A 27,317-nucleotide genomic window follows, 5' to 3' on the forward strand; every position below is an offset into this window, starting at 1 on the left:
ATATTGATTATTTTGCATGCATTCATTATTTATCCAGTCTGCTTGAAAACATTACAAAACAAAAAAATAGCTTTTTCACGTGATCTAGACAGTTTTTAGAACCTAGCTAGTCAAAAAGGTTGGAGGACATTGGAATCTTTTTTTGCCCAAAATGAATTGATCTTTAAGACTGTGCAATACCATTAATTGCACCGATCAGGAAATCAAACACAAAACATGATTTATTAAAGTAACAAGAAAGCAAAAAATACATTAAGTAAGCAGGATTTGCACAACTAATATTTAAACACCTATTGTATATGCCAGTTCTAGTGCTGCTATTTAACAAAAAAAGAAAAATTAAAAAAGTCATACGGATATACTTAGCCTTGGAGAGAGAAAGTACCAACCAAACAGCTCCTATTTTTCAAAACAGTCTGTAAATGACAGCTAGCAGCTGATTGCTTGGCTCTTTATCTCTCTCCAAGGCTTAGTACATCTTCTCCTATATCTTCTCCCAGCCGATTGTGGTCAAATTCAGTTTTCTACATCTACAATAACTCCAGGTCTACATCCACAATGTCTGTAAGATCACACTAATCATTAAACATCTATTATTTTATTTACCTGTATATTTTGCATCATTAGTCTAAAATGTCCATTGATTTTACCCTCAATGATTTCCATTTTACACTAGAACCAAATTGATCTTTGATGCTGTTTACAAGATAGAAGTATTATTTAGGCTTTACCCTGCAGGCTCTTTTTTTCTGTATAAATTAATTTGTCTATAGGGGCCTATCCATTAGCAGATAAAATGAATGATTGAACGATATATCGTTCACTATATCTGCCAATAGATAGGCCCTGAACGATGACAGATACGCACTCCTGCGGCCGATAAATCGCATCTATCTTCTCTACAACATGTTGGAGAATTATCGCATATAGCTGTGCGATATTAGCAACATCGTGCAGTTTATATGCGGTAAACGACGACAGATATTAGCAGCAGCTACAAAGCGCTGCAGAGAAAAAAATCCACTCCCTGAATGATGTCATGCGATATCGTTCTTCGTTTGCCAAAATCTGTCATATACATGACGGATGTCATTCAGCACATTTTCAAGGGATATCTTTTGTATATCATCGCTCAGAAATACATCTGCTAATGGATAGGCTCCTTAACTCTGAAATGATATCCTGCTTATTTATACTCTTCCACTGTGATGGGATAGTTCCCTGATCTGTAAATCGTAAGTTATAATATTCTTCCCATGCAGACTGGAAGTGGCAGATCACCCATTTCCAGTAAGTTAGTGAGGAGTTGTCTGGTGTAATAGACCAGTTACTGTAAGGAGGTCCAGCATCACTGTAGGTTTTGCAGGGGAAGCGCCTGTCATCATCAAGTATAAAACATAGATCACTGGATACAAGAGTGGTACATATATCTGTGACAAAGTGATCTGTTTTGTACCATCTCCAACCAGCAATAGCTTGAGGACAATGGAACTTCACACTGTGTTTCCCATCATGGTCAGCAATAGTATTCGTACAGACTGCGCCACAAAATGGACACTTTTGCCAGCACCCCGGACACCCACTAAATAGTATTTCAAGAATCTTTTTTTTCATATTGATCAGATCACACTTGGAAAAGTCACATTTTAGGTCTTTCACCACAATTTCCATAGCCTGTGTCATGGCCTCTTTCAGAAAATCTATATCTGTTATGTTCTAACATTTCACACTTTTGAGGTCCGCACAGGACAGATTCATCTCACTTCCCAGCTCTGAGCAGAAAGTTTCCAGCCACGAGCTGACGTCGCCATGTGCATCTGTGACCATTGCAGATGATGTATCTATAGCCTGTGTTATAATGTTTCTGAAGTGATCCACATTAATGTGCAGGGTGACTGCAATCTTGGACTTGTCATTATAATACTGGTCAATACATTCCCCAATAAAGGCTCGCACTGCTGATTTAGGATCAGTGACATAATTTGTATAATCCTGGAAGTTCTCCTTCTCTGCCAGTGACTTAAGTAGACAGAACTCTAGTTTTGATCTGTTCCCATTCAGAGCAGGGTGGTTACTTTTCATGGCACCAGCTAATTGGATTGCAGACTTCTCATACACTCCTTGTTGGATGGATTCCTTTAATGTGTTACACAGAAAGTCGGCCAGCGATGTGATTTGTTTTGTTCCTTCACAAGATATTTTAAAACTCTGCCAGAATTGTTCTCTCTTACTTTGTATATAGACAACAGGATCATTGGCTTTTCTAAAGGCATCAGAGATCTGTATAAATCTGCGGGCAGCCTTTTGGCACAAGAACAGAGACACATACAGTGTGTATTCTCGTACAAATTTTTACTTACTATCTAACATTAAGCTTATTTCTGTATTTAGGATGACCAGAATTTCATGAAAGTATTTAAACTGATAATCCATTTTTTCCTGCTGCTTTTTATCTATATATTCATCTACTCGCTTGTTTAGGGCCTGGGTTACACTTTCTAATTTTTTCCTATCATCTGAAAGCTTTTCATGCCAATCAATATACTTGCGTTTAGTTGAAATGTACTTGGAGAACTCCTCAACTAAGTTTGTCCACATACAAGAATTTCTGATTGTAATCGACCAGATCGGTTTCTTGCTTGAAGTATTCTAGAAATTTTTTTTCTAAGTCCCTTGTGATTGCTGGTGGGTCAGGAGTATGTATTGCCGCAGTTGCTCTGCTAATGAAAGTATTCCACATTTTATAAAATTTTTCCAGCAAGTCTTCATCATTTAAGTTTTTTCCTTACAAGACCAGGGCCATTTTTCTGCTTTCTGCAAACATTTCTTCCTCATATTTCTCTTTAATCTTATTTATTTTTCTATTGTCCTTTTTTAATGTGATTAGTTCATCCGCTTTTTTTTCTTATATCTTCTATAAGGTCATCTTTAATAGAAGCAATCCTGATTTCTGTATTCACTCTCCATTGAACTAGTAACTCCCTGTTTTTTTCATCATTAAAAGATCTTTAAATCTTCCAGGATTGTTTTATATTTTTGTTCAAACTCTTCATGTAGAAACATTACACTCACTGATTTTATTTCATCCTTGTGAATTTGGTTATTGATTTTGGTTTGAAGTGTCAGCATGTGCTATAGATTGTAAGCTTGCGAGCAGGGCCTTCCTACCTATATATCTGTCTGTTATTACCCAGTTTTGTTCTATGAATGTTTACAATTGTAAAGCGCAACGGAATATGCTGCGCTATATAAGAAACTGTTAATAAATAAAAAAAATAAATGTGTTCTCTTAGTGTCCATGCCCATTGGCTGTATTTCACTTCGTTTGTTGTGAGCTGCAATCTCAAGAGAATTCTTGAAGCTGAACACAAAATTCTCATTGAGCAATGCATTCCACAGGTCACTAACACGAGTTTTGAACATTGAAATGCTTAAAATGATTTTTTGAGCTTCCTGTTTTGCAGAGTCGAGTATGACCTGTCGTAGTTTGCACGTTTTGGCTGTAACTTGGGTTTGGAGGAGCCATTGGTGGGTCCCCTTCCCAGAGGTGAATATGAGTGTTTAATCAAATTTGATGACATCATTAAAACAGGTGACATCACATTGCTCTTGATGTGCAGCACACAAGGTCATCTCATCCAGGTTTTTCCTGTAGTTGTCTTCGTCCCTCCATATTTTTCTCTTTGGCTGTGATTTCTCCAACGTTTTGATGAACAAATAGACAGCTGGGCTGTAGATTGACTCTTTTCATTCTCAGAAAGGCTTGGACAGCAATCTGTAGGATGTCTTGCATTTCAGAGGGATTTTCCCCAAAAATATTGATTACTGTAAGGTTACCCAGGCCAATTACAAATGTAGCCAATTCATTGTCATGATTAAGTGCATTTTTGTTTGACAACTCCACAGCTCTTAACCCCTCAGTATCTTTAACAAGAACATAGTCAAAGTTTAATTCAGTTCTTAGTTCTTCATCTATCTCTATAAGCTGCATAAATGCTCCTCTAGTACATCTCCCAGCACTTACTGCAAACTGCAGCCCAAACATATCATTGAGTAACGTGGATTTACCTGTACTTTGTATGCCCAGTACAGAGAGGACATAAAGCTTTTTGTCTCCTAGTATTTTTATCAGTTCATCCAGAATAGATCGAATCCACCTCAATGGAACATGGGTAGCATCACCATCCATCAACTCAACCAGATACCCAGAGACCATGAGATTTGCTGCAATCTTTGGCAAATGGGAAGAATTTTCATTTTCTTTGGAGAAGATTTCAAAGGCTTCATAGATTTGTCAAAGTTCTCTCAGAATGTGTTCAAGCCCAAATGTTGACATATTGATCTCATTTGATACTTTTTTCAAATCTTAAATTTTTCCTGTAATCTGGTTATTGTTACCAATTTGCTTTTCTTTCTCTACATTTGACCACACATTATGGTACTCCTGGTATAGCGATGAAAAGAGTTTTTGAAGATAAGTCACCCAAATACATTTTAAACCACTGTAGAAAATACATTTTTGAGCATTTAACATTTGACTGTAGAATCTGTAGAAAAGATCTCATGAAGTAATTGAGGGGAAAAGCTCTTGCTACTTGATCATTTCTGATTATATATTTTTGAGACTCGATGTCACTTCGTTGTTGCTCAATACTTTGGTTGTTTATCTTCCATCCAGTCATTTCTTTGTCTTTCTTGCACCACTTGTGCCAGAGATCACCCTGTAAAGTAAGAAATTCATTCTTAGGGCTCTATTTACTACAATCCGCATATTGAATGCGGATTGTAGTGTGATATTACCGAGTGAATTCGCATTGCGAATTCAGGTAATATCACAGGGATTTACTATAAATCCCTTGCAGGGACAGAGCTTGCGATAAAGCTCTGTCCCTGCGGATCCCATCCGCAATCTAGTCGCGGTATTTTCGGAAAAAATACCGCGACTAAGAGCACGCGCATGCGCCGACCGACCACCGCTACTACCCCCCCACCGACGCTAAGCCCCGCCCCCGGCACTAAGCCCCGGTAACCGGGGGAGACCCTGGATAACGCCACCTCCAGGTGGCGTTATTATCACAGGGCTTCCCCCGGTATTTTTTTACAATTTATTTTTAGTAACTTGCACACAGATCACATTTCCCATTACAATTATGGGAAATGCGATCTGCTTTACTAAAAATAAGTGATACTGGGGGTTGGAGTAGAATTTTACTAATTCTACTCCAATTGCCCTGTAATAAATAGAGGTGAAACTAAAATAATGTGAAAAGGGTGTGAAAACACCCTTTTTCACTTTATTTTAGTAAAAATAATGTTAATAAATAGAGCCCTTAGTGTCTGATACATTTTTTTCTTTTAACAGAGAGAATAGAACCTTGCCCTGTTTGAATTGTTTGAATTGTTCTTTGTCTTCATCAACCATAAATCCAAGAGTTCTAGCAATGCTGCCACATTTGGTCAGTGAGTACCTTAGTTGTAAAGGAGGTAATAATGATTGTATCGTGGTTGTTACTACTTGTACCAATTCTGCTTCATTTCTATTTTTATATCTATTTTATTTTTCAATCCAGGTGTTGGTTGACAAAGTCCTTTGTCTGTAAGTAAACAGATTAATGGTATAGAGGATTTCAATAATTGTTGTAGCACTTCTATCCCCTTTGCATCCTTTGCATCTGGATCAGTGAACATTACTACAAGGACAGATGAAATTTGTTGCAAGAATTTTACCTGTTGATCATGGTCTCTGGCATCACCATGGAGATTAGTAAATGCGATGCAGTCATCAAATGCATCATCCTCCTTCCCACCTGGACAATACCAGGCAATCTCTGTAACGCCATCCATTAGCACAGAGTTCTTGGTGCTTCCTTTGCAGTGGCGATGGTAGAAGATGTCATGTCTTTGTCTACTCATCAGCCAATTTATTATCTGGGACTTAGAGGATGTAGATGGGCCAAGACGAATGAAGGATACAATGGGAGTTTCTGTTTCCTTAATACATTTGTCATTAGATTTATCATTCTCTGTGTTATCACTGCTTCTAGTTTTCCACTTTTATTACTTCTTGAAAAAAAGACCAAAGTGGGAACTCAATAGAGTTTGTGTTGGGATTAGTTACTAAAAGCGGTACAGCAAACTGACAGAGTGATAGTTTTGTGTAAATATATTGTCTCATAAAATCATTAGCACAATGAAAAATGACCATCTGCACATCCATAGGGTGGATGGTTTGTTTACTATTTGTGCTTTGATGTTCAAAGTCTTCATCAACATCTCCAAGGAAATCTGCTAAGATATCCCCAGATGTGTAAAGGTTATCTGCATTGCTTGTATTATCCTGAATGGGATCACCATTGACTCTACACTGTACATATCACGCGCGCTAATCCAACATGAGCAATCTTTGCAAGAAATGGAAAGGAAGTTGTGATTCTTCCGCAATCTGTTTCATAGAGAGAAGATCTACAGATCTTATGGAAATCAGGGGTCTTCATTTTTTGTGGATGATATTTGTCAAGGTCCAGTCTCTTTAATAATTGCAAAACTTGTATATTCATGTTGCTACATTCCATTTCTTCATAATTTATCATATCAGTTACTCTTTCTTGGCATAGATTAAGTTTATTAGCAATTTCTCTCATGTCAGCTTTCATTTTACTCTAATCACAGTATTCTATATGTTGTTCAATTATATCATTGACACTGGAGTCTCCCAGGTGTTTATCAAAATGTAAACGTTCTCCTTTTTGTTCCAGTGAGTTCTCCATATAGATTTATAGATGTTCAATCTGTGTACAGGACGAATGTATTAGCCTGCTGAGCACATGGACTTCTGAGGTTTGTGTACTCCTGGTAGGCTTCTTGGTTCTCTGTTGAATTATCAAAGAGAACTTGTTAATACAATTAAACATTAATACTGATTGCATTAGAATTAACACAGGTTTTTTTCTATACAAATGCAATCCAGTGCATGCAGGCTTTTGTGTGAACAGTGAACTTGCACTTGTTTTTCACAAGGATAACACTCTACACTGCAGTATACAGATGTGTCCACATACATCTAGCCTCCTTGTGCATTAAACAGCCCTTCTGGTTGTGCTATGCTGTGGCATGACTCTGTAGCGCTGAGTATCATTTCGAGCAACTTTTTTCCTTATGGACCATACACACGGTCAGATCAGACAACGATCAGATATCGTTGTCAGCTATTATCCAGCACATGTAGGATGATCAATCGAACATCCAGCACATGCACCATTCTCCCCAACTACTATAACGACCCTCGATCGATGATCTAGGGTCCTTATAGTAACCAGGCTAACCTGGTTGATATCGACCAGGTTGGCCTGCATGCACGGGCGATGGTCGATATAGAGCATCCTTGCCCGCGCATCGTTTAGGTGGCAAAAAAAAGGACGATTTAAACGATCAAATGATAGGAGCAGACTAGATGGGCCAAGTGGTTCTTATCTGCCGTCAAATTCTAGGTTTCTTAGATATTATGGTTTAAATCGTTTTTTAAATCTGACCGTGTGTATGCACCGTAATTCACACAGTGATGAAAATAGGATGCACAAGCAACTTCTGCTGATTTTGCAGCATGCCTATATTCTATGTGTAACTGCAGGTGCATCTGCATGCAAAATGCTATGTTACCGTGTCACAGCTGCTGACACTAATGTAGAATTTCACATGCAGATACATCTGCAGTCATACAGAATATAGGCATGCCACATATAATTTTAATCAGCTTCCTATTTGCATTGCTGTGTGAATAAGATGCATTTGAAAGTAAAAAGATGCCTGAAAATGCGCTCAGCGCTACAGAGTCACATGGCGATCATGTGTTGTGTAAGGAGACTTTTAGCGCACAAAAGATAGATGTATGTGGACACATCTGTATATTGTCACTTGTGTATGACAGCTTATTGGTCCAAAAAATACTGTGCTGTGTGAGTGAGCTGCTCCCCAAAGAACTTGAGATTTAGTTTAAACTGAAAAAGAGGGCTCCCTTTAAAATTCAGTTTAAATTCTATTTCAGAGGCAGCATATATTACTGTACTTACTCTGGGTGTGGTGTGTTCCCACCAGCTGCACCCCAAAATAATAAAAGTAAAGTTATGACACCAGAAAAAAAAATGCATCCCTTATTTATTTTATATTACTCCTGTCCTGGTGTAAATATTAAAACCAATCATGGATCAGTTAATAAAAGAACAGAAGTAAACCCAGTACTAGTGCTGGCATACTACTTAAACATTTACTATTAAAGAAGGTCAAGGGATAATAAAGATTTAGGAACGGGCACTCCAAATCTAGACAATGTGACATTCTTAAAAAAAAAAAGAAAAATCACCTCAAACTATGATGGGAAAAGTTACTAGTGGAAAACTGAAAATCGCAAACATGCCATACACTACATGCAGTGACAAGCATACTTGCCAACTCTCCCTCATTGTCAGGGAGACTCCCTAAAATAGTAGCAATCTCTCTGATTACCCCCATTATGTAGCTGTTATATACTTGGAAATAGATAGATACACATTCAAATGGGATCAGTGCCATTACCCTGCATTGGTTATAAGACACACTGGGGTAGATGTATTATACTTAACGTGCCGCTATAATGCTTCCCGCTTCGCCTCTTTACCGAGGCGAAGCAGGAAGCACTACCGATGAGATGTATAAACATCTCATCGGCCGGAGAGGGGGAGCGATAACTCCCCCCCTCCGGCGCTACCCGCTAGAGACAGCAGCGCATCAGCCTAGTGCTGATGCGCTGTGTCTCTGTCCCGGCCGGCTCCACTGAGCATGCGCGGGATCTCGCAAGTATCGTGAGATCCCCGCGTGGAGCCCTGGAGCCGGCAGCCGCGACAGCGCTGTCCCTGCTGTGGGGATAGGCTAGTGCCAGGATGTAGCTGTCGATAACGACAGCTACAGCTGGCCGAACGGTCATGCGTTATGACCGTTCGTGCATGGCTCTGCCGTTGGCACTGCTTTCTTGTAGATAGCAGCACCGATAATGACAGGGGTGCATAGCGCCCCTGTCATTTACCGCCCAGACCCCCGATCATACATCGGGGAGAAGCGGTATCAGCGCACATAACATGCGCTGATACCGCTTCAGGGCTTCATACATATCCCCCAATAATCCCTATTGCTACATGCATTTTCATATAAAGGTTTCTCGTGACCACTTATATGAAACCACTTAGTAAGATCTATTTCTATTTTTTTTTATAACTGTTTTGGGGCTCATTTACATTTGGAAGAAAGTAACATTTTTACACGCCTCTCAGATATAACCGTACACGCCCACTTTACAGTCGCGCTCATAGGTGTTGCTTTCACAATCTCCGTGAAATGCTTTTTCAAAGTAGGCAAGTATGGTGGCACGTAAGGCTCAGACCATGGCCCTTCTTTATGAGTTGTGGTCCTTCTACTGCTCTTTTAAGCACTAGGATCAGGCCAGGTGACAGGGGGGTTCAAAGGGGACACTTGTACCGGGCCCAGAGATTATGAGGGGCCCAAAACCCTCAGGAATTTTGAGAGCCCAGTTCACGTGTCCCCCTTGCCTCTGCTACCTGTTGTGTAAGGAAGGCACCTGGCACTATAATTGTGGCTAGATCCACCTGGGAGTGACAGGGAGGCTGGACCAGTGTAGCATGCATGATGTCAAGGCATCTGGGCCATTTGTAGTGTCAGAGTAAATAGAGATAGGCACATTAACCATCTAGGCACCTCCACCCTGTTACTTCATTTGCTGGAAGCTCAAATTACAGAAGATATGGAAAATTATATAAAACAAGCAGCCCAGCATCAGCTACCAGCACATGCATTCTCCACTGTCAACACGTTCATCATCAATCTCCTTATTAAGGATCAGAGTAATGCTGAGCATCAACTATACAATTATCAGTCAGATATCTGTCCAATCTGGCTGGTTGGAATGAAAACCTGTTAATGTATGGGAGCAAATGACAGTCGATCATATGGTTTTAAACCCTGAAAAAGGACAAAAAAAAATTGTTTAAATTGGTAAAATTTGCGTGTTTTAATAGGGGTGAGCGGGTTCGGATTTCTGAAATCCGAACCCCCCCGAGCCCCCCGATCCGAGGCCGATCCGAGTCAGTCTCGACTTTTCCCACCTGACTCGGATCTGAAATCGAGGCAAAACGTCATCATCCCGCCTTCCGAGTCTCGCGGGTTTTGGATCCTATATAAGGTACCCGCGTCGGCGCCATTTTCTCACTCGGCTGTGGACAGTGAAGACGGAGGGTGGGAGTTAGGGCTGGCTGGGCTGTGTAGTGTAGTGTAGTGCAGAGTAGTGTTGTGCTGTGCTGTGCTGTGCTGCGCTGTGCTGTGCTGCTGTTGTCCACTACTTCAAAGTCCATAGGGGCTGGCTGTGTTGTGCTGTGCTGCTGTTGTTAATAGGGGCTGTGTCCACTACTTCAAAGTCCATAGGGGCTGGCTGGACTGTGTTGTGCAGTCAGTTCTCCATAGGGGCTGTGTCCACTCCAAAGTCCTGTGCAGTGTCCCAGTCCTAAAGGGGTGCTGTAGTGTTGTCCAGGGGGTGCTCTGTCCATCAGGGGTGCTCCCCCCAAGTGCTAAAAAAATAATATTTTTTGTGTGTTTGTGAATTGTGTGCGCAGTAGCCGCACGTGCATCAACAAAGTAGTGCCAAGCGTGCGCCTGTGTCATAAGTAAAGGGCCAGCTGGCTTGACCGTTAAAGGGTGCTGTAACCCCCAAAGTACACTCCAGTCCAAACCAAAAAAAAAATTATTTTCTGTGTTTGTGAATTGTGTGCGCAGTAGCCGCACGTGCATCAACAAAGTAGTGCCAAGCGTGCGCCTGTGTCATAAGTAAAGGGCCGGCTGGCTTGACCGTTAAAGGGTGCTGTAACCCCCAAAGTACACTCCAGTCCAAACCAAAAAAACAATTATTTTCTGTGTTTGTGAATTGTGTGCGCAGTAGCCGCACGTGCATCAACAAAGTAGTGCCAAGCGTGCGCCTGTGTCATAAGTAAAGGGCCGGCTGGCTTGACCGTTAAAGGGTGCTGTAACCCCCAAAGTACACTCCAAACCAAAAAAATATATATTTTCTGTGTTTGTGAATTGTGTGCGCAGTAGCCGCACGTGCATCAACAAAGTATTGCCAAGCGTGCGCCTGTGTCATAAGTAAAGGGCCGGCTGGCTTGACCGTTAAAGGGTGCTGTAACCCCCAAAGTACACTCCAGTCCAAACCAAAAAAAAAATTATTTTCTGTGTTTGTGAATTGTGTGCGCAGTAGCCGCACGTGCATCAACAAAGTAGTGCCAAGCGTGCGCCTGTGTCATAAGTAAAGGGCCGGCTGGCTTGACCGTTAAAGGGTGCTGTAACCCCCAAAGTACACTCCAGTCCAAACCAAAAAAAATTATTTTCTGTGTTTGTGAATTGTGTGCATTGTGGCTGCACGTGCATCAACAAAGGAGCAGCGCCAAGCGTGCGCCTGTGTCCCATAAGTAAAGAGCCGGCTGGCTCATTTCTTAAAGGGTGGTGTAACCCACAAAGTGCACTACTCTCCAGCAAAAATAAAAAAATATTTTCTGTGTTTGTGTGCGCTTTAGCCGCATGTATATATCAATATAACATTAATGGAGGACCAAACTTTCTCCGATAAAAATAAAATAGGGAAAGATCAAGAACCACTTCCTCCTAGTGCTGTTGCTGCTGCTGGGAGTTGTTCATCATCCCAGAGAGGAAGTAGGAACATCACTACTTTTACTAAACAATTGGTTGGTGTTAGACGTGCGTCCGGTATCCGCCATTAGTGCAGTGGGATTTAGACAATTGATGGAGGTAGTGTGTCCCCGGTTCCAAATCCCGTCTAGATTCCACCTGCATCCTCAAAGCAGCAGCGACAAGCGTGCATCTGTCTGTTAAAGGGTGGTGACACCCTCAAAGTGTGCTACACAAACAATAAAAATATTCTTCTTTTTTTTTCTGTCTTTGTGAATTGTGTGCGCTGTAGCCGCACTTGCATCCTCAAAGCAGCAGCGACAAGCGTGCGTCTGTCTGTTAAAGGGTGGTGTAACCCTCAAAGTGCGCTCCACAAACAATAAAAATATTCTTCTTTTTTTTTCTGTCTTTGTGAAATGTGTGGGCTGTAGCCACACCTGCATCCTTAAAGCAGCAGCGACAAGCGTGCGTCTGTCTGTTAAAGGGTGGTGTAACCCTCAAAGTGCGCTCCTCAAACAATAAAAATATTCTTTTTTTTTATGTCTTTGTGAATTGTGTGGGCTGTAGCCGCACCTGCATCCTCAAAGCAGCAGCGACAAGCGTGCGTCTGTCTGTTAAAGGGTGGTGTAACCCTCAAAGTGCTCCAACCAGATTCTAGCTATTATCTTCTAGAAGGTGCTAGTTAAATGTTAAGTAGAATCTGATTGGTTGTATGGGCAACATCACTTTTAAAACTCACTTCTAAAAACTCTCACTTCAGTAAATTTACCCTCTACCCTACTCAGTTATATCTAATCAGCTGGTCATTATATATTTAAGAAAGGAAAGAAACTGATTAGAACTCTATAGGAAACTTGTCATATAGGCTTCATGAATTCTCTCAGCATATTTCCTGGCTACTAAATCTAGTAGATCTATTAAGTGCAAAAATAGCTACAGGCTATTCTAACATAAGGAGAAGGCTTTAGGTAGGTACACACCTAACAGATATATCTGCAGATGATGGTTGTTCATACGGGTTGAGTTTGGGATTCCGGCATTCAAGATCCCTGCAGTTAAAATACAGACACCGGCATCCTGACAGGTTTAGCATACCACCAGTTGTTGTTGTTGTTGGGTATGCTAACCCTCCCTTCCTGGTGCCTGACCCTAACCTCTGCCCTAGTGCCTAAACCGAACCTCCACCTCCCCACACCCTAAACCTTACCCTCCCTCCAATTCCACTCTTTACCTTTAGCATCCCAGTGCCGGTAATGTAAGAATCAGCATCTCAACCGCTGGGATGCTAAACGCATCCCTTTAATACACACTGAACCACCATTATCTGTCATCTGGCCACGGGTCCTGCTGGCCAGGGGCTGTGTTCTGCCCTCCTACTCACGGCATCTGTTGCAAGTGTACGGGCAATCTGCTGACCCTCCTGTACACACAGCATGATGCCCCAATAGATCTGCGATATGTTTGAACAACGTCGTTCACAGACATTGCGGTACACACTGGCCTTTGCACACGATATATTGGACGATCAATTGATGTACCCAGCATTACACTCAGAGTGTACCTCACTCTGTGAAGCAGACTACTACACTCCGTACCTTACCTATCAGAGCAGATATTACATCTTCAAGTGCAGTATAGGATATCTTCAGCTGGTAAAACATCAGATGGACTACCTCTTCAAAATTATCCATCATCTATTAGCATAGATACTATAAAATGTACAGAGTCAGCAGTAATCAACTGGTTCAATCACCGAAAAAAGCTGGCCTGCAAAACAGTGAGAAAAAGCCTATTAACTTGACAGCTCAATAACTAGTGGTTACATTGTGATATCGATTCTGGAAAAAGATACTGGTGCTACAGCTATAATATACTCAGGAACAATTAGTAGAATAAGTTTCAAGGCTGGGTCTGTAATTTATAAAACAAAAAGTGCACTTCAACTTGTGACTCAGTAATAACTCAGTATAGCCACTTAGGTTTTTAATTTAAAGTAGAAAGGGTAAATTTACTAAGAATCAAGAATGGTCGAGTTTAGTTTTTTTTTATCTCTATTTGAATCGCCAAATCTCAGTTGATTTTACCGTTTTTCATCTCGCAAATTTACTAAGAAGTGAGTTTAGCTGAAAGCGAGATGGCCGATGGTGAAGCAGATCGAGATATCTCCCCCGAGTTGCAAGCAAAGATGAGAATACACACCCAAGATTGCAGTGTTTTCTCTCTGCAAATCTCTATCAAGCTAGCAGCCTGCACATATCAGTGAGATATGTACTGGCTGCTTGTGTATTAAGACCTGTCAAAAATGGGTTAAATAATATTAAACAAAAAATTACATAGGGTCCCCCCACCAAAGCTAAACCAGCCCCAGACTTGCCAACCAGTCCTGGTTCTTAAATTACAGTGGAACCCTACACATTTTTTTCCCCTGTAATTTAAGAACCAGCACCAGGCAGCAGGGACAGACCTGGTTTTAAATATAGGTGAAAAAAAAATTGCGTAAGGTTCCCCCAATATTTAAAACCAGCTCCGGACCCTTTCTAGTGGGGGACTGATGCCACAGCCAGGGGAGCCCTTTCACCGGGCCCCCCAGCCACAGCATCAGCCCTGACCACTAGTCGGGGAGTTGGGGACCTCCTCAATAAAGGGGTCCCCCTCTCCAGGGCACCCCTGGCCTAGTCTGATAGCCCGGGACTATCCCCACCACCCCTGTGCGGTGGGTGGTGGGTTGATAGTGTATGTAAAAAATAGATTTAACATGGTCTTTACAGTGGAACTACAGGTCCCAGCAAGCATCCCCCGCATGCTGGTACTTGGAGAAGCACATTGCATGTGTGTAATAAATCTTTACTATTCACTGTTTTTCGCGGCCCGGTACTAATGACAACTCATTTTCATGAGCTGTCAATCGCGTACTGTAACATGCTGAAGTGTGTTACAGTGTGTCCGTGGCCCTTATTGGATTTCTGCGGGTAACATCGTGGGACAATAGTTGAGTATTGGGATCTTTTTTCAGGTACTTCCATAGGATATTTTATGGTGACGTGAACATCTGGGAGCAGATGAGCATGTGTGTGTGTGTGTATGTATGCAATAAAACTATTTTCACGGTGTGTGCGTCTTGTGTTTTTTTTTTTTACACATTTCTTTACAGGTGAACTGCAGGTACCAGCGGGCCCTTAATGCCCCGCATGCTGGTACTTGTGGTTCTCCAAGTACCAGAATGCTGGGGAGGCTTGCTGGGACCTGTAGTTCCACTGTAAAAAGACAATGTTAATTGTAAATTTTATACACTACATACACTATCAACCTGCCACCCACAGGTGGCGGGGATAGCCCTGGGGTGGCCCAACTCCCCAGGAATCCCTGGACTAGGCTGACTAGCGGTCAGGGCTGATGCTGTGACTGAGGGGTCCAGTGAAAGGGCTCCCCTGGCTGCGGCATCAGTCCTCTGCTAGAAAGGGTCCGGGTGTTAAATATAAGGGGAACCTCACACAATTTTTTTTCTCCCTATTTTTAAAACCAGCTCTGTCCCTGCTGCCAGGTGCTGGTTCTTAAATTACTGTGGAGCCCTACACATTTTGTTCCCTGTAATTTTAAGAACCAGGACTGGCTGGCAAGTCCGGGGCTGGTTAGTCTTTTTTTGGGGGGAGGGGGTGGGACAGAAAGATACATACACAAATCACAAACTCGCAGCTCTGGAGGGGAGTGTTTAAAATTTCAATTTGGCAGAGAGTTTTTAGGCATCTCACCCGAGATTACCAAGAAACAGGATGACAAATTTGCGAGCTGTATCTTTTAGGTGAAAAGTACTTCAGAGTTTGGACGATGGTGAGAAGATTCGAGTTTGCTTTTCACCCGAGATTTATGAGTGAGAAGAGAGAAATCTCTCTAACTTACCCGACCTTGCCTTTAGTCAATTTGAGAGAGTTGAAAATCATGCCTAAATTCTCCTGAGATGGTCATCTCAACCATTCTCAATTCTTAGTAAATTTACCCCCAAGTGTACTCTGTTATTGACAAGAAATGTTATTACAGTAACTTGGTAATATAGCCTTAAATTTCTGTTGTATGTAAAGTGAGTAATGATGCATATGGCAGGGCCACAACCATGTGTGTGTGTGGGGGAGGGGGGGGGGCACATGCCCCAGATTTTTGGGGGCACAGATATGGTCAGAGATCAAAAATGGGAAACCTGTGGTGAGTTGGAAGAATACTGCGGTAGGAATAAGCTTCGGAGGGATTGCAGGGATGGATTAAGGGGTGCACAAGGGTGAGTACACCTGTCCCTCACTCTTTCAGGAGGCCCACTGGCCAGAGCTCCCCCAACCTATATTTAGCTGATTGTCGGTTTGGTGATTGTGACTGGGCTCTGGTGCTGTGGAACTGACTGCCTGGTGCAACTTGCTGGGACTTACAGTTCCACAACACCTGCTTTTCGATTGCTCTGTGGCAGTGAAATAGATGTAGTGTGCCTAAAGAGATCATTTTACCATCCCCCGCTATCTCTGCTGTGCGAATAGGGGAGTGACAGCCACTGAGCAGATGGGGGAGGTTGTGTGTATGTATCCGGAGCTCAGAGCAGAGGAGGGAGGCTGTGTGTACGTATCCGGAGCCCAGAGCAGAGGAGGGAGGCTATGTGTATGTATCGGGAGCAAGGAGCAGAGGAGGGAGGCTGTGTGTATGTATCAGTAGCCCAGAGCAGAGGAGGGAGGCTGTGTGTATGTATCAGGAGCCCGGAGCAGAGGAGGGAGGCTGTGTGTATGTATCAGGAGCCCCGAGCAGAGGAGGGAGGCTGTGTGTATGTATCGGGAGCAAGGAGCAGAGGAGGGAGGCTGTGTGTATGTATCGGGAGCCTGGGGCAGAGGAAGGAGGCTGTGTGTATGTATCAGGAGCCCGGAGCAGAGGAGGGAGGCTGTGTGTATGTATCAGGAGCCCGGAGCAGAGGAGGGAGGCTGTGTGTATGTATCGGGAGCAAGGAGCAGAGGAGGGAGGCTGTGTGTATGTATCGGGAGCCCGGAGCAGAGGAGGGAGGCTGTGTGTATGTATCGGGAGCAAGGAGCAGAGGAGGGAGGCTGTGTGTATGTATCAGGAGCCCGGAGCAGAGGAGGGAGGCTGTGTGTATGTATCGGGAGCCCGGAGCAGAGGAGGGAGGCTGTGTGTATGTATCGGGAGCAAGGAGCAGAGAAGGGAGGCTGTGTGTATGTATCGGGAGCCCGAAGCAGAGGAGGGAGGCTGTGTGTATGTATCAGGAGCAAGGAGCAGAGGAGGGATGGGATCATCAGAACTGACAGTTGCAAAAGGTAGTAGGACACAGCAGAGAGAGACTGAGAAGATCCCCCTCTGCTGCACATGCTGCCATGTAAACGGCAGCTTGTGAATGGTATCGTGTTTCACACACAAGTTACGAAATGTTTTTTTCTCGAAACTGCATAAATTACATCATTTCCACTAAAGTATGGGGATGTGGAAGTTATCAAGGGAGAATTAACCAGGCGATAATCAGTGATATATCCTGCATTACAGGAGTGAGGAATGGCCCTGACAATCTATACAAAAGCAGGAGAAAATGATGATTAATAGTCTCCTTAACTTTTAGGTTTGAGGATTACTATTCCTGTGCATTAAAGAAATTTTATTCTGTTTCTTTTATTGGTGTGTCCCATGAATGTATATACAACCATCTGGGGGAGAATGTTATTGGTCTAGAATATTTGATGAAGGGTGGACACTAGCCAGCCTTTACATCGTCCCTTTCTTTTAAAGCTGAGGTAGAGGCACTTCTGTTGATATACTGTCATAACCAGCTATCACATTATCATCTCAGGCAACGGTTCTGTCAAAGCTGGATAATTGGCTGAGACAAGATCAGCTTAAAATTAGATCGTGAAGACGCCATCTTGTGACTGGCCGCAAGACGCCATTTTAGAAAATGAGATCGCAAGACGCCATTTTGCGAATGGCCGCCCAAGCACTATTTTAGATAAACTCACCCTTAAGTACATATGGCGATATTACTATTAGCATCATGCGATTGCATCTTTCACCATTTCTCAAACACACATTAATACGCACAATTGCGATGTTAACTAGCCGCATATTAGCGAATGCATAAGATCCTGTATGAAAACGCTGTTTATTAGCTTAATGCGCACGCATCTGCCCCAAGTTAACTAGCGTCTTTATATCAAACCTCAAATACTTACACATTACATATTCACATAAAAGGTTCCATAAGCTTTAAAGTATAAGATTCAAGTTTGTTCATTTATTATAATTGCTGTGAAATAAAGGTTAATTGGTAGCTAAGATTTAATACATGATAAGTAAGTCATGTTTGATATTATACTGATCTGCACTCTTTCAACAGCATTCCGGTATTGTCGGTGTGAAGATCGCAACATGCATTCTCAACTTATGAACCAAAGAGATTTAAAGCAGCAAAACGTATTTCTGTGAATGCTTGCATGAGGCGGGAAACCAGAGATAACCAGTTGTTAGAGGCTGGACTGTGTCTATTTGAATCGACCTGTTAAATGCCTTGTAACATATGCACTCTCCTTTAGGACCAATGGTATTAGCAACAAACTTCTCTATTGTGTTGTCTGTTTCTGTGAGGGTATAAATGTGTGTGTTTTGACCCCAGTCTGGAGTCGTCTTGCTGGATGCTGATTGATGGAGGTTTCTTGCTGATGCCGACATCTGGTCCAGTATAACTGTACTTGGGTCTGTATAATTCTTTGCGCTAAATTGTACTTAGATCATAGCGTGTAACTGACTGTACTTTTACTTGAATATTACTTTGTGCTTTGGAACCACAGGTTCAAGGTCTGGAGTCTTTACTTACTGTATGACTGCGTATGCAAAATAGAGTCATCCTTAGAGGTTTATAGGCAGGATATTAGAAGGTATAGGCAGGAGTGTATAGAGGTTCTAATTCAGTATCGTTAGTTCTCAAACTCGGTCCTTAGGACCCCAAACACTTCACATTTCCAGGTCACCCAGCAGGTGCACAGGTGTATTCATTACTCAGACATTTTAAAAAGAGCCACAGGTGGAGTTAATTATTTCACTTGCGATTCTGTTAAGGCCCCCTAAACACCTACCGACTGATCGCCGGTTCCAGCAATGGGATCAGAAACGTCAATCCGCCATCAATGTTCCCCGACCCATTAGTGAAAGGCGGCATGTTAATTTTCACAGATGTGCCAATCCAGATCAATTTTTGATCGTGATCGTCAATCTAACATGTTGGTTTTCACTGATCCTCTGACCGGGCATCTGGGGATCTCCGCATCGCACCGATCCATCGCGTATGTATGGGGGCCTTAAGACCTGGTCCTGAGGACAGGGGGCCTGATTCAGCTTTGAAAATAGAGTGAGGTTTAGCACTTAACTGATCATCTTGGTGAAACCATGCTGCACTGCAGGTGGGGTAGATTTAAAATGTGCAGAGAGATTTAGATTTGGGACGGAAGTGTCCAAACTGACATCCAAAGTGCAGTGTAATAATAAAGCTGTGCAGTATTTGTGGGCTACATACAAAAGCAGCCAGTATTTACCCCATATGTAAAAAAAAAAAAATGATGTATTTACACCCCTTGCATTGCACCATGGTTTGTCCAGGTACACAGTTAAGTGCTAATTCTCTCTATTCCCAAAGCTGAATCAGGCCCAGAGTTTGAGAACCTGTGATCCAAGATAAGGCAAACAACATTATGTGTGTTTATGTGTATATTACTGTACTATTGTAACACTATATATGGGTAACCAAAGAATAAAAATATATGTATAGGTTATATATGTACACTAGAAATAAGAATGAATGTAATTAATAATTTAATACCAGAGAGCATATAATATTAATATAATAATAATATTTCTATGGTATGATTCTCAGGTCCAATGAATAAATCTCTCACTGCCCCTTGGATCTAAACCATAGAAAGTGTGGACAATCCAACTGAGTGTGAGAATACAGGTGCCAAACTTGGGATTCCGCTGCCCCAGGACTGAGGGCCTGATTCAGAGCCGCTCGTAAGCGGCCGCTCGTTCGTTCCGAAAAAGGGGGTGGCTATTCAAATGAACCGTTCGCTCCTTGCGGTCTGTTGCCGCCTCCATGTCTGAACGAGCGAACAAAACATGCATTCGTTTATTTGATAAAAACGCCCCCTGGCCGCTCGCATCATACGTCATGTCCGCTATTTATTAGATTAATCGAGTACATCGAACAGCGTATGAACTGCTCGCTATTCTTGTGGTTGGTTTTTCCTACCACTATATTGCGAGCAGTTCTGACTATAAAACAACCAGGTGACGTGGTCAATGACGCTGCTGTATTAATTATGCACACCCATAAAACGCCCGCTTTGACCTTTAAGCACGCCTGCGTTCTGATCTCCACTCCCCGTTTTCAAGCACCTTCCCCTGTTACCACCCAGATACGCCTCCTCCTGTCACTCAAAATAGCAGACACTCGCTATATAGCGAACAAACGATTTTCGGCCGCACTGACTGGTTCGCGCATGCGTATTAAAAACTGTACGCATGCGCAGATGTGCAAACGTCGTTCCGAACGAATGAGCGACCGCTTACGAGCGGCTCTGAATCAGGCCCTGAGTGTACAAATTTTACCCAGGACATTCTACAAAAGGATTTTTTAGAAGTGCATTACTAGAACTTTAACACAGTAATGTAATAGCCTTACTGCAACATTGTTTACTACATTATAGATCATTGTGGCTACATAAATATCAACTTCCAATTATTTGAAACACCACAGGCACCAATTTAACACATTAGGGTCGTTTGTTTAGTACAGTGTGGAATCGGGATATATGCTATTCTTTAGGTCCCTCTTGAGACTTTTTTATTGTTTAGATATTTGATATGTACATGTGAATGTCTTTAGGATATGTGTATTTTGTATTTTATTATTGTGATTAAAAATAGGATAATAATCCTTACACAACTTTGTGTCTGTTAAGCGCCACCTCATACCAGTTTTTGTTCTGTTTTGATTGAGAGAACATTGGCAAAGCTTCTCGTGTAGGTGTGCAGCTTTGTGACACTTTTTGCACTGCACCACTGCTAGCGCCAGGTACTAAATCATTATAAGAGCTAAAGGATCTGAGACAGGAAGTGGTGTGCGCGTGAGCCGGGTGGCTGGCTATGGCAGCTGTGAGAGAAGGCGGCTTTAGAAGCCTCTCGTGCCCTCTTAGCTGTCAGTCATCCAGCACGAGGCAGAGGCTTGCTCTGTTGGTGGGAGAAGGGGGTTTTGGAAGCCATTGTAAACGGGTCATGTGCTGCTAGTCATGGGGATATAAAAGGGCAGACAGCAGTTGCAGCTTTTGGCAATTAGCTTAGTCTATGTGCACACCTCTCATGGCCGGCACCGTAGCTATAAACATTCAGCTGTAAACAGTGATGGCCGGAGCAAGGGGAGCATGTGGCCAGAGAGGGAGTCAAAGACTAACCTAAAATAAGGTTGGCCAGCTGAACGGGAGCAAAGCAAAGTAGCCAGTCCAGCACAGTCCTGTAACCGCTTCATTGGGAGCAGCTTCCAGGATATGCCCGCAGGAGTGCTAAAAGCTCTGCCCCTTTTCAAAGAAATGTTCCTCACTGACCACCAATGACAGCTCCTATGTGAGAAGCTGGGGGAGTTATAGTAGGAAGGCTTCACAGGAAGAAAATCGGAAGGGACTTGTATAGGTAGGGTAAGATAATATCCTGAAATGCACTGCACCAGGGGTGTATCTATAATGGGTGCAGGGTGTGTGGGGCACACGGGCCCCTGGGTCCAGGGGGGCCCCACTCTGCACACAATATACTTATCTCTCTGGAGTCCCACGTCAGAGCGGGGTCTGGTGCTGTAAATATGTCTGGAAAATGGCCATAGCTGCCATTTTCCATCGCATGCGCAGTACAGGGAAAATGGCCACCGCGGCAATTTTCCCGGTGACCTGCACATGCACTATAGACACTGTGCACAGCTCAGTGCACTGCCAAACGGAGAGGAGGGGGCATGTGACGTAGAGAGCACACATGCCCCCTCCTAAGTAGAAATGCCCCTGCACTGCACACACTACCAGCAGCAATAAAAAGATGCAAAATAGAGTCAGTACTAAGTATAGAGTATATGTACAGACCGATATACTTTTCATTCATATTAACACCACTTCATAGTAGTAGATTTCTGGCTGCCAAACTTTAAAGACAAGCAACACCCCCATCTAGTGGCCAGTTGTAGTAATTGCAATTTTTTATGCAATCAAGCCAAAAAAAAAAATAAACATCAGGAGCAACATTTATAAAATATATAGCTATATATTCCTTGGAGCTACAAATGTTTTGATCTACACTTGCAACTCACCTAAGGATTGAAGCTCCGTTTAATCTCAGAAAAACAATTATATGATATTTAGACCTAATGGCCAAGGAGAATAAACAGTGATCACCAGTGACAACATTTTTTTGTCAGCAGGGCACGCTTTATCCACTTTATGTTATATAATTATAGACCAGATTCTGCCAGTTATACACAGAGGGGATCACTCATTAAAATTATTGAGATGTGAAACCCAATGGATTTTTAGGTTGGGGACATTATTTTAGAGATTTGAATGAAACCATGAGATTACACTTTTTTTAGAATTCTGGTTTTGCTTTGCTAATTGGGGCAATTCCAATTTAGTATGCTTTGAGCATACAGCTGCGGCTAACAGCTAAGATGCCCCGGACTTACCAGGTTCAGGCTGGCGTCTGGTCCAGCATCGGTATTAAAGATAGACTGTATTTCGATGCCTATATTAAGTCCCCTGTCAGACTTACAGCGTCGAGATTCAGACCAGTGGCATCGCATCCAGCCGATCTGCTAACTACATCCCGTATGCACGGTGGCGTAACTAGGGTATTTGGAGCCCAGGGCAAATTTGAAAATGGAGCCCACTCCCCCTCACCATTATGTGCGTGTACGGCGGAAAATGGGCGTGGTCACAAGGGGCATGGCCACTGAAAAATGGGGCATGTCAACTTGACACACACCCCTTTCTTGTCACTGGGAACATTTTTCCATTTGCACCTTAATGCAGTGCCCCTTATACAGTCCCCCCTATATTGTACCCCCAGGATACAATGCCCCCAGCAGTGGTCTCTTATGCAGGCCCCAGTAGTGCTCCTTATACAGTACCCCCAGTAGTGCTCCTCCTTATGTAGCCCTCGATTAGTTCACCTTATACAGGCCCCCCAGTAGTTATCCCCCATATGCAGTGCCCCTTACACAGTTCCCCCTTATGCAGCCCTCCATTAGTTCCCCTTATACAGTGCCCCCAGTAGTGATCACCCATATGCAGCCCCCCAGTAGTGCCCCCAGTAGTTGTGCCCCCTGTGGTGGTTCTCCCTTTTCAGTGCCCCCAGTAGTAAGCCCTTATATAGTGCCCCAGTAGGAGTCCCCCTTGATGCAGTGCCCCCAATAGTAGTGGTCCCCCCCAGTAGTAGTCCCCAGTAGTGGTCCCTCCAATGCAGTGCCCCCAGTAGTAGTCCCCCCTACACAGTGCCCTTTATAGTGGCCCCAGTCGGAGTCCCCCTTAATGCCCCCAGTAGTGTAGCCCCCAGTAGTGGTCCTGTGCCCCCCCTCGAAGCAGTCCCCTCTTTAGTAATAGTCCCTCCCTGTAGTAGACCCCAGTAGTGGAACCCCCCCCGAAGCAGTGTCCCCAGTAGTATCCCCCCCCAGTAGTAGTCCCCAGTAGTGGAACCTACCCCACCTGAAGCAGTGCCCCCAGTAGTAGTCCCCTCCTTAGCCTCCCCCCCCCGGTAAATACACACTGAAATGAAACAATAAAGTCAAAATTCTTACCTGAATCCACGCTGCCGTTCGCACTTCAGTCCTACCGGGCTGGCGCGCTCTGCATTAATGGGAGAGACGTCAAGATGTCATGACGTCTCTCCCATTACCCACTGCAGGAGCCGGAAGGGAGCCGGCTCTTGCAGTGGGCGCTGCGGCTGCAGCAGTCAATGAGCGTCTATCTGACTCTCATTGACTGCTGTTTAACATACATGTAAACCCCCTTTTTACCACTAGAGGGTCACCAGGTTACTAACTCCTTTGTTACTCCAAATGTACCCACCCTTAGCATTCCTCTAAGTGGTGTACATCCCCATTGTCAGTGCCTCCACCCAGGTTAATTATTTTAAATGTCAAAAGGGCTCACCTGGGAAAACCCAGTGATAGAATATATAGTGTGGTGTATAGATAATGTGTAATCACAATACAATACTGTATCATTTCACTTCACATTTACCACCAATGCCTTCTCCTTCCACGGATTCCGCAGTAATGTATCTCCCACTGTAATCACTCCAGGTAAGTAAACACACAGTAGTTAAAAAAACATTATAGTTACTTTTATAAGGAATATAAGTAAAGGATCTTCACTTGTACTTTGCATATAAACTGCTGTTAATATACAGAGGATAAATACAACTCCATCTATTACATCAATACAATTCTTAATATACAAAACCCTTAAACTTAAACAATGTTATAACATTAGTTCGGAGACTATATTTATAAATAGTTCCAATCCAGAGTTTATAGTTCCAGTTCAGTTTCTGAAGTGTAGATATTGTCTTTGTTAATTATCCTTATGGGGCTTTTCCTCTAGCAAGCCTTCACTTTTCCTTGGTCGTATTATAGACTCTGTCATGCCATAGATTAGTATAACTGGACTCCCCTTTACAATATAGGTAAGTCCATATAATGTGCTTATGCTGGTACCTTGGTAAGTATATAAGCCTTGCAATATCAACAAATATAGGGGGAGATGTATGAAGCCCTGAAGCGGTATCAGCGCACGCTATGTGCGCTGATACCGCTTCTCCCCGATGTATGATCGGGGGTCTGGGCGGTAATTGACAGGGGCGCTATGCGCCCCTGTCATTATTGGCGCTGCTATCTACAAGATAGCAGCGCTGATAGCCTGGGCTATGTACGAACGGTCATAACGCGTGACCGTTCGGCCGGTTGTAGCTGTCGTTATCATCAGCTACAGCCTGGCGCTAGCCTATACCCACAGCAGGGACAGTGCTGTCCCTGCTGTGGTGGCTGCTGGCTCCAGGGCTCCACGTGGGGATCTCGCGATACTTGCGAGATCCCGCGCATGCTCAGTGGAGCCGGCCGGGACAGAGATGCAGCGCATCAGCACTAGGCTGATGCGCTGCTGTCTCTAGCGGGTAGCACCGGAGGGGGGGTTAACGCTCCCCCTCTCCGGCCGATGAGATGTTTATACATCTCATCGGTAGTGCTTCCTGCTTCGCCTCGGTAAAGAGGCGAAGCGGGAAGCGTTATAGCGGCTATAGTTAAGTGCCGCTATAATACATCTACTCCATAGTCCTGTGGGGTTATTCCATCACAGTATCAATGAACATAACTATTCATACTCCAAAATAATTATATTTATACAGCAGTCCTGCCAATGCAAACACCCGAGTTTGGTGCTGTGTGCTGTTTATTATAAGTGTAACTGGCACTATTTTAGATAGTACAGTAGATGCATACACCAACTCCCCCTGACTTATATCTGCCTCAGGCTGCAAATTCTTCCTGTATTCCCTGAGGGAATAGCTTTTTTTCCCTAAGTCCCAGTCTCTTATAGATATTGAGTTATCTATCCCTTTTGGTCCCTCCTCTTTGCTGCCTCAGCTTGCTAGTAAGTCGGTTATATGATTAGGCAGAAATTAAGCCTTTGAGTAATGTCTGAAGGGTAGCTGGTGATTATTGTGAGTGTGGTGCTTGTATTTGTACTCACACCCCTGCGGTATAAAGATACAGCCGCCGGGCTGTCCTTTGTAGTGGGAGCTGCTGCTTGCTTCAGCCTCTGCAGTCAGCCTGAATTCAGGCTGAATTGCCTGCCCAGGACCCGCCTCTCAGACCTCCATCACAGGGGGACTCCCGACAGCCACCTCCTGGCCAACTGTAGCTGGCGCCTGCTCCATGACGCCGACAGTCCCACTGCGACCATCGTCCTGCTGTCTGAGCCAGTGCCTCCTCTCACCAGGGAACGCCCCGATCGGTGAGGGTCCACCTCCCGCGACGCCTCCTCTCTAGCATCATCGGCAAGACAGGGTGGGTGCAGCTGTCCCACCTTCTTCCCCAGCTCCGGCTGGGCTCCCTCTCCGGCTCTGCCCCCCTGTGCCCGGCAGCATATCGCTGCTCACTGGCTGCCCGGGTCACAGGAGGGCAGGCACTGGAGGGAGGGATCAGCAGACTAACTATCAGCTGCTGCTAACAGCTATTATATATCCTCCCTCTCACCGGATCCTGACAGGAACCAATTCACTCCCATCTATATTACTCCGCCCCCTTCTGCAACTATCACCAATGTCTGTGAAATGTATATTTGCAGCATGAAGCACTAAAGTGCACTGGTATCATAGATATCTAACATGCACAGGGTGCATACATTTCCACATATTTACATCACATCACATATATCTCTACAGTATATTTGACATTTACCTCATAAATGGCATTTTGCTGTAAATAGATAAATGAAATATATTTTTACCTCCTATCCTATATGAATTTCACATACATTTTTCTGTTATAACAAATAATGTAGGTTATAACACTCATTTCACACCGTATTTATGGATATAGTTATTAACTCATTCTTAGACATCTATTTTCTCTTTTATACATCACTTTAACCCTTACACAGGGTTACACACACCCACATTGCCGCCAGCGATGGCGGTGATGTGTGTGCAGCAGCAGCAGTCAATGAGAGTCTGTCTGACCTCATTGGCTGCTGATTCACACACATGTTGCTGCCGCTCTGCGGTGATGTGTGTGCAGTAGCAGCAGCAGCCAATGAGAGTCGTCTGACTCTCATTGGCTGCTGGTTAACACACACATCGCCCCACCAGCGCTGGCGGCGATGTGTGTGTTATGCACAGCATGAGCCCGCCTTCCACCCTCCTCCTGGCGCTATTGGGCAAGCGCTCAAGGGGAGGGAAGGGGCTCAGCTGTGCAGCACAGGACCGGCGCTGGGAAGCCTAGCGCCGGTCCTGTGTAAATGTGTAGTGCTGACCACACACTGCGGTTGGCACTACACTGGCTAACTAGGGCGGGCTGGTACCGTGGCCAGCGGCGCGCCCCCCCCTCCCCGCGCTGCCGGTCCCACGGCGCCCAGGGCATGTGCCCCGCTCGTCCAATGGCTGATCAATAAATTGGCAATTGTTAAGTTTTGATTAAAAAATAAAAAAATACATGATTAATAAAAATTGCTTACAGCATAAAGAAGGTGACAGAGTATCCACAGTCACAATACAGTCAAGGTGATGATATAATCCTGCCACCACCATTATGGATGTGAGCTCAATTGGCAGGATCCTCCCGCTTATTGAATGGACACGGCACTAGAAACCCTATGAGTTTCATCCATAAATGGACTAAGGGGTAAGAAGTTATCGAGAGGTACATGTATTATAGCGGCACTTAACGTGCCACTATGACGCTTCCTGCTTCGCCTCTTTACCGAGTCAAAGCAGGAAGCACTACCGATGAGATGTATGAACATCTAATCGGCTGGAGAGGAGGGAAC

At 43.8% G+C, this 27,317-nt stretch overlaps 1 pseudogene; it reads right to left on the bottom strand.

Moving 5' to 3' along the window:
- Window positions 1–1,125: 1,125 nt before the first annotated feature.
- On the bottom strand, window positions 1,126–13,409 carry LOC148517432 (interferon-induced very large GTPase 1-like; annotated as a pseudogene).
- Between the last annotated feature and the right edge of the window lie 13,908 nt (window positions 13,410–27,317).

Source organism: Taudactylus pleione, unplaced genomic scaffold (genome assembly GCF_031769625.1).
Source record: "Taudactylus pleione unplaced genomic scaffold, aTauple2 ptg000217l, whole genome shotgun sequence".
Taxonomy (NCBI): Eukaryota; Metazoa; Chordata; class Amphibia; order Anura; family Myobatrachidae; genus Taudactylus; species Taudactylus pleione.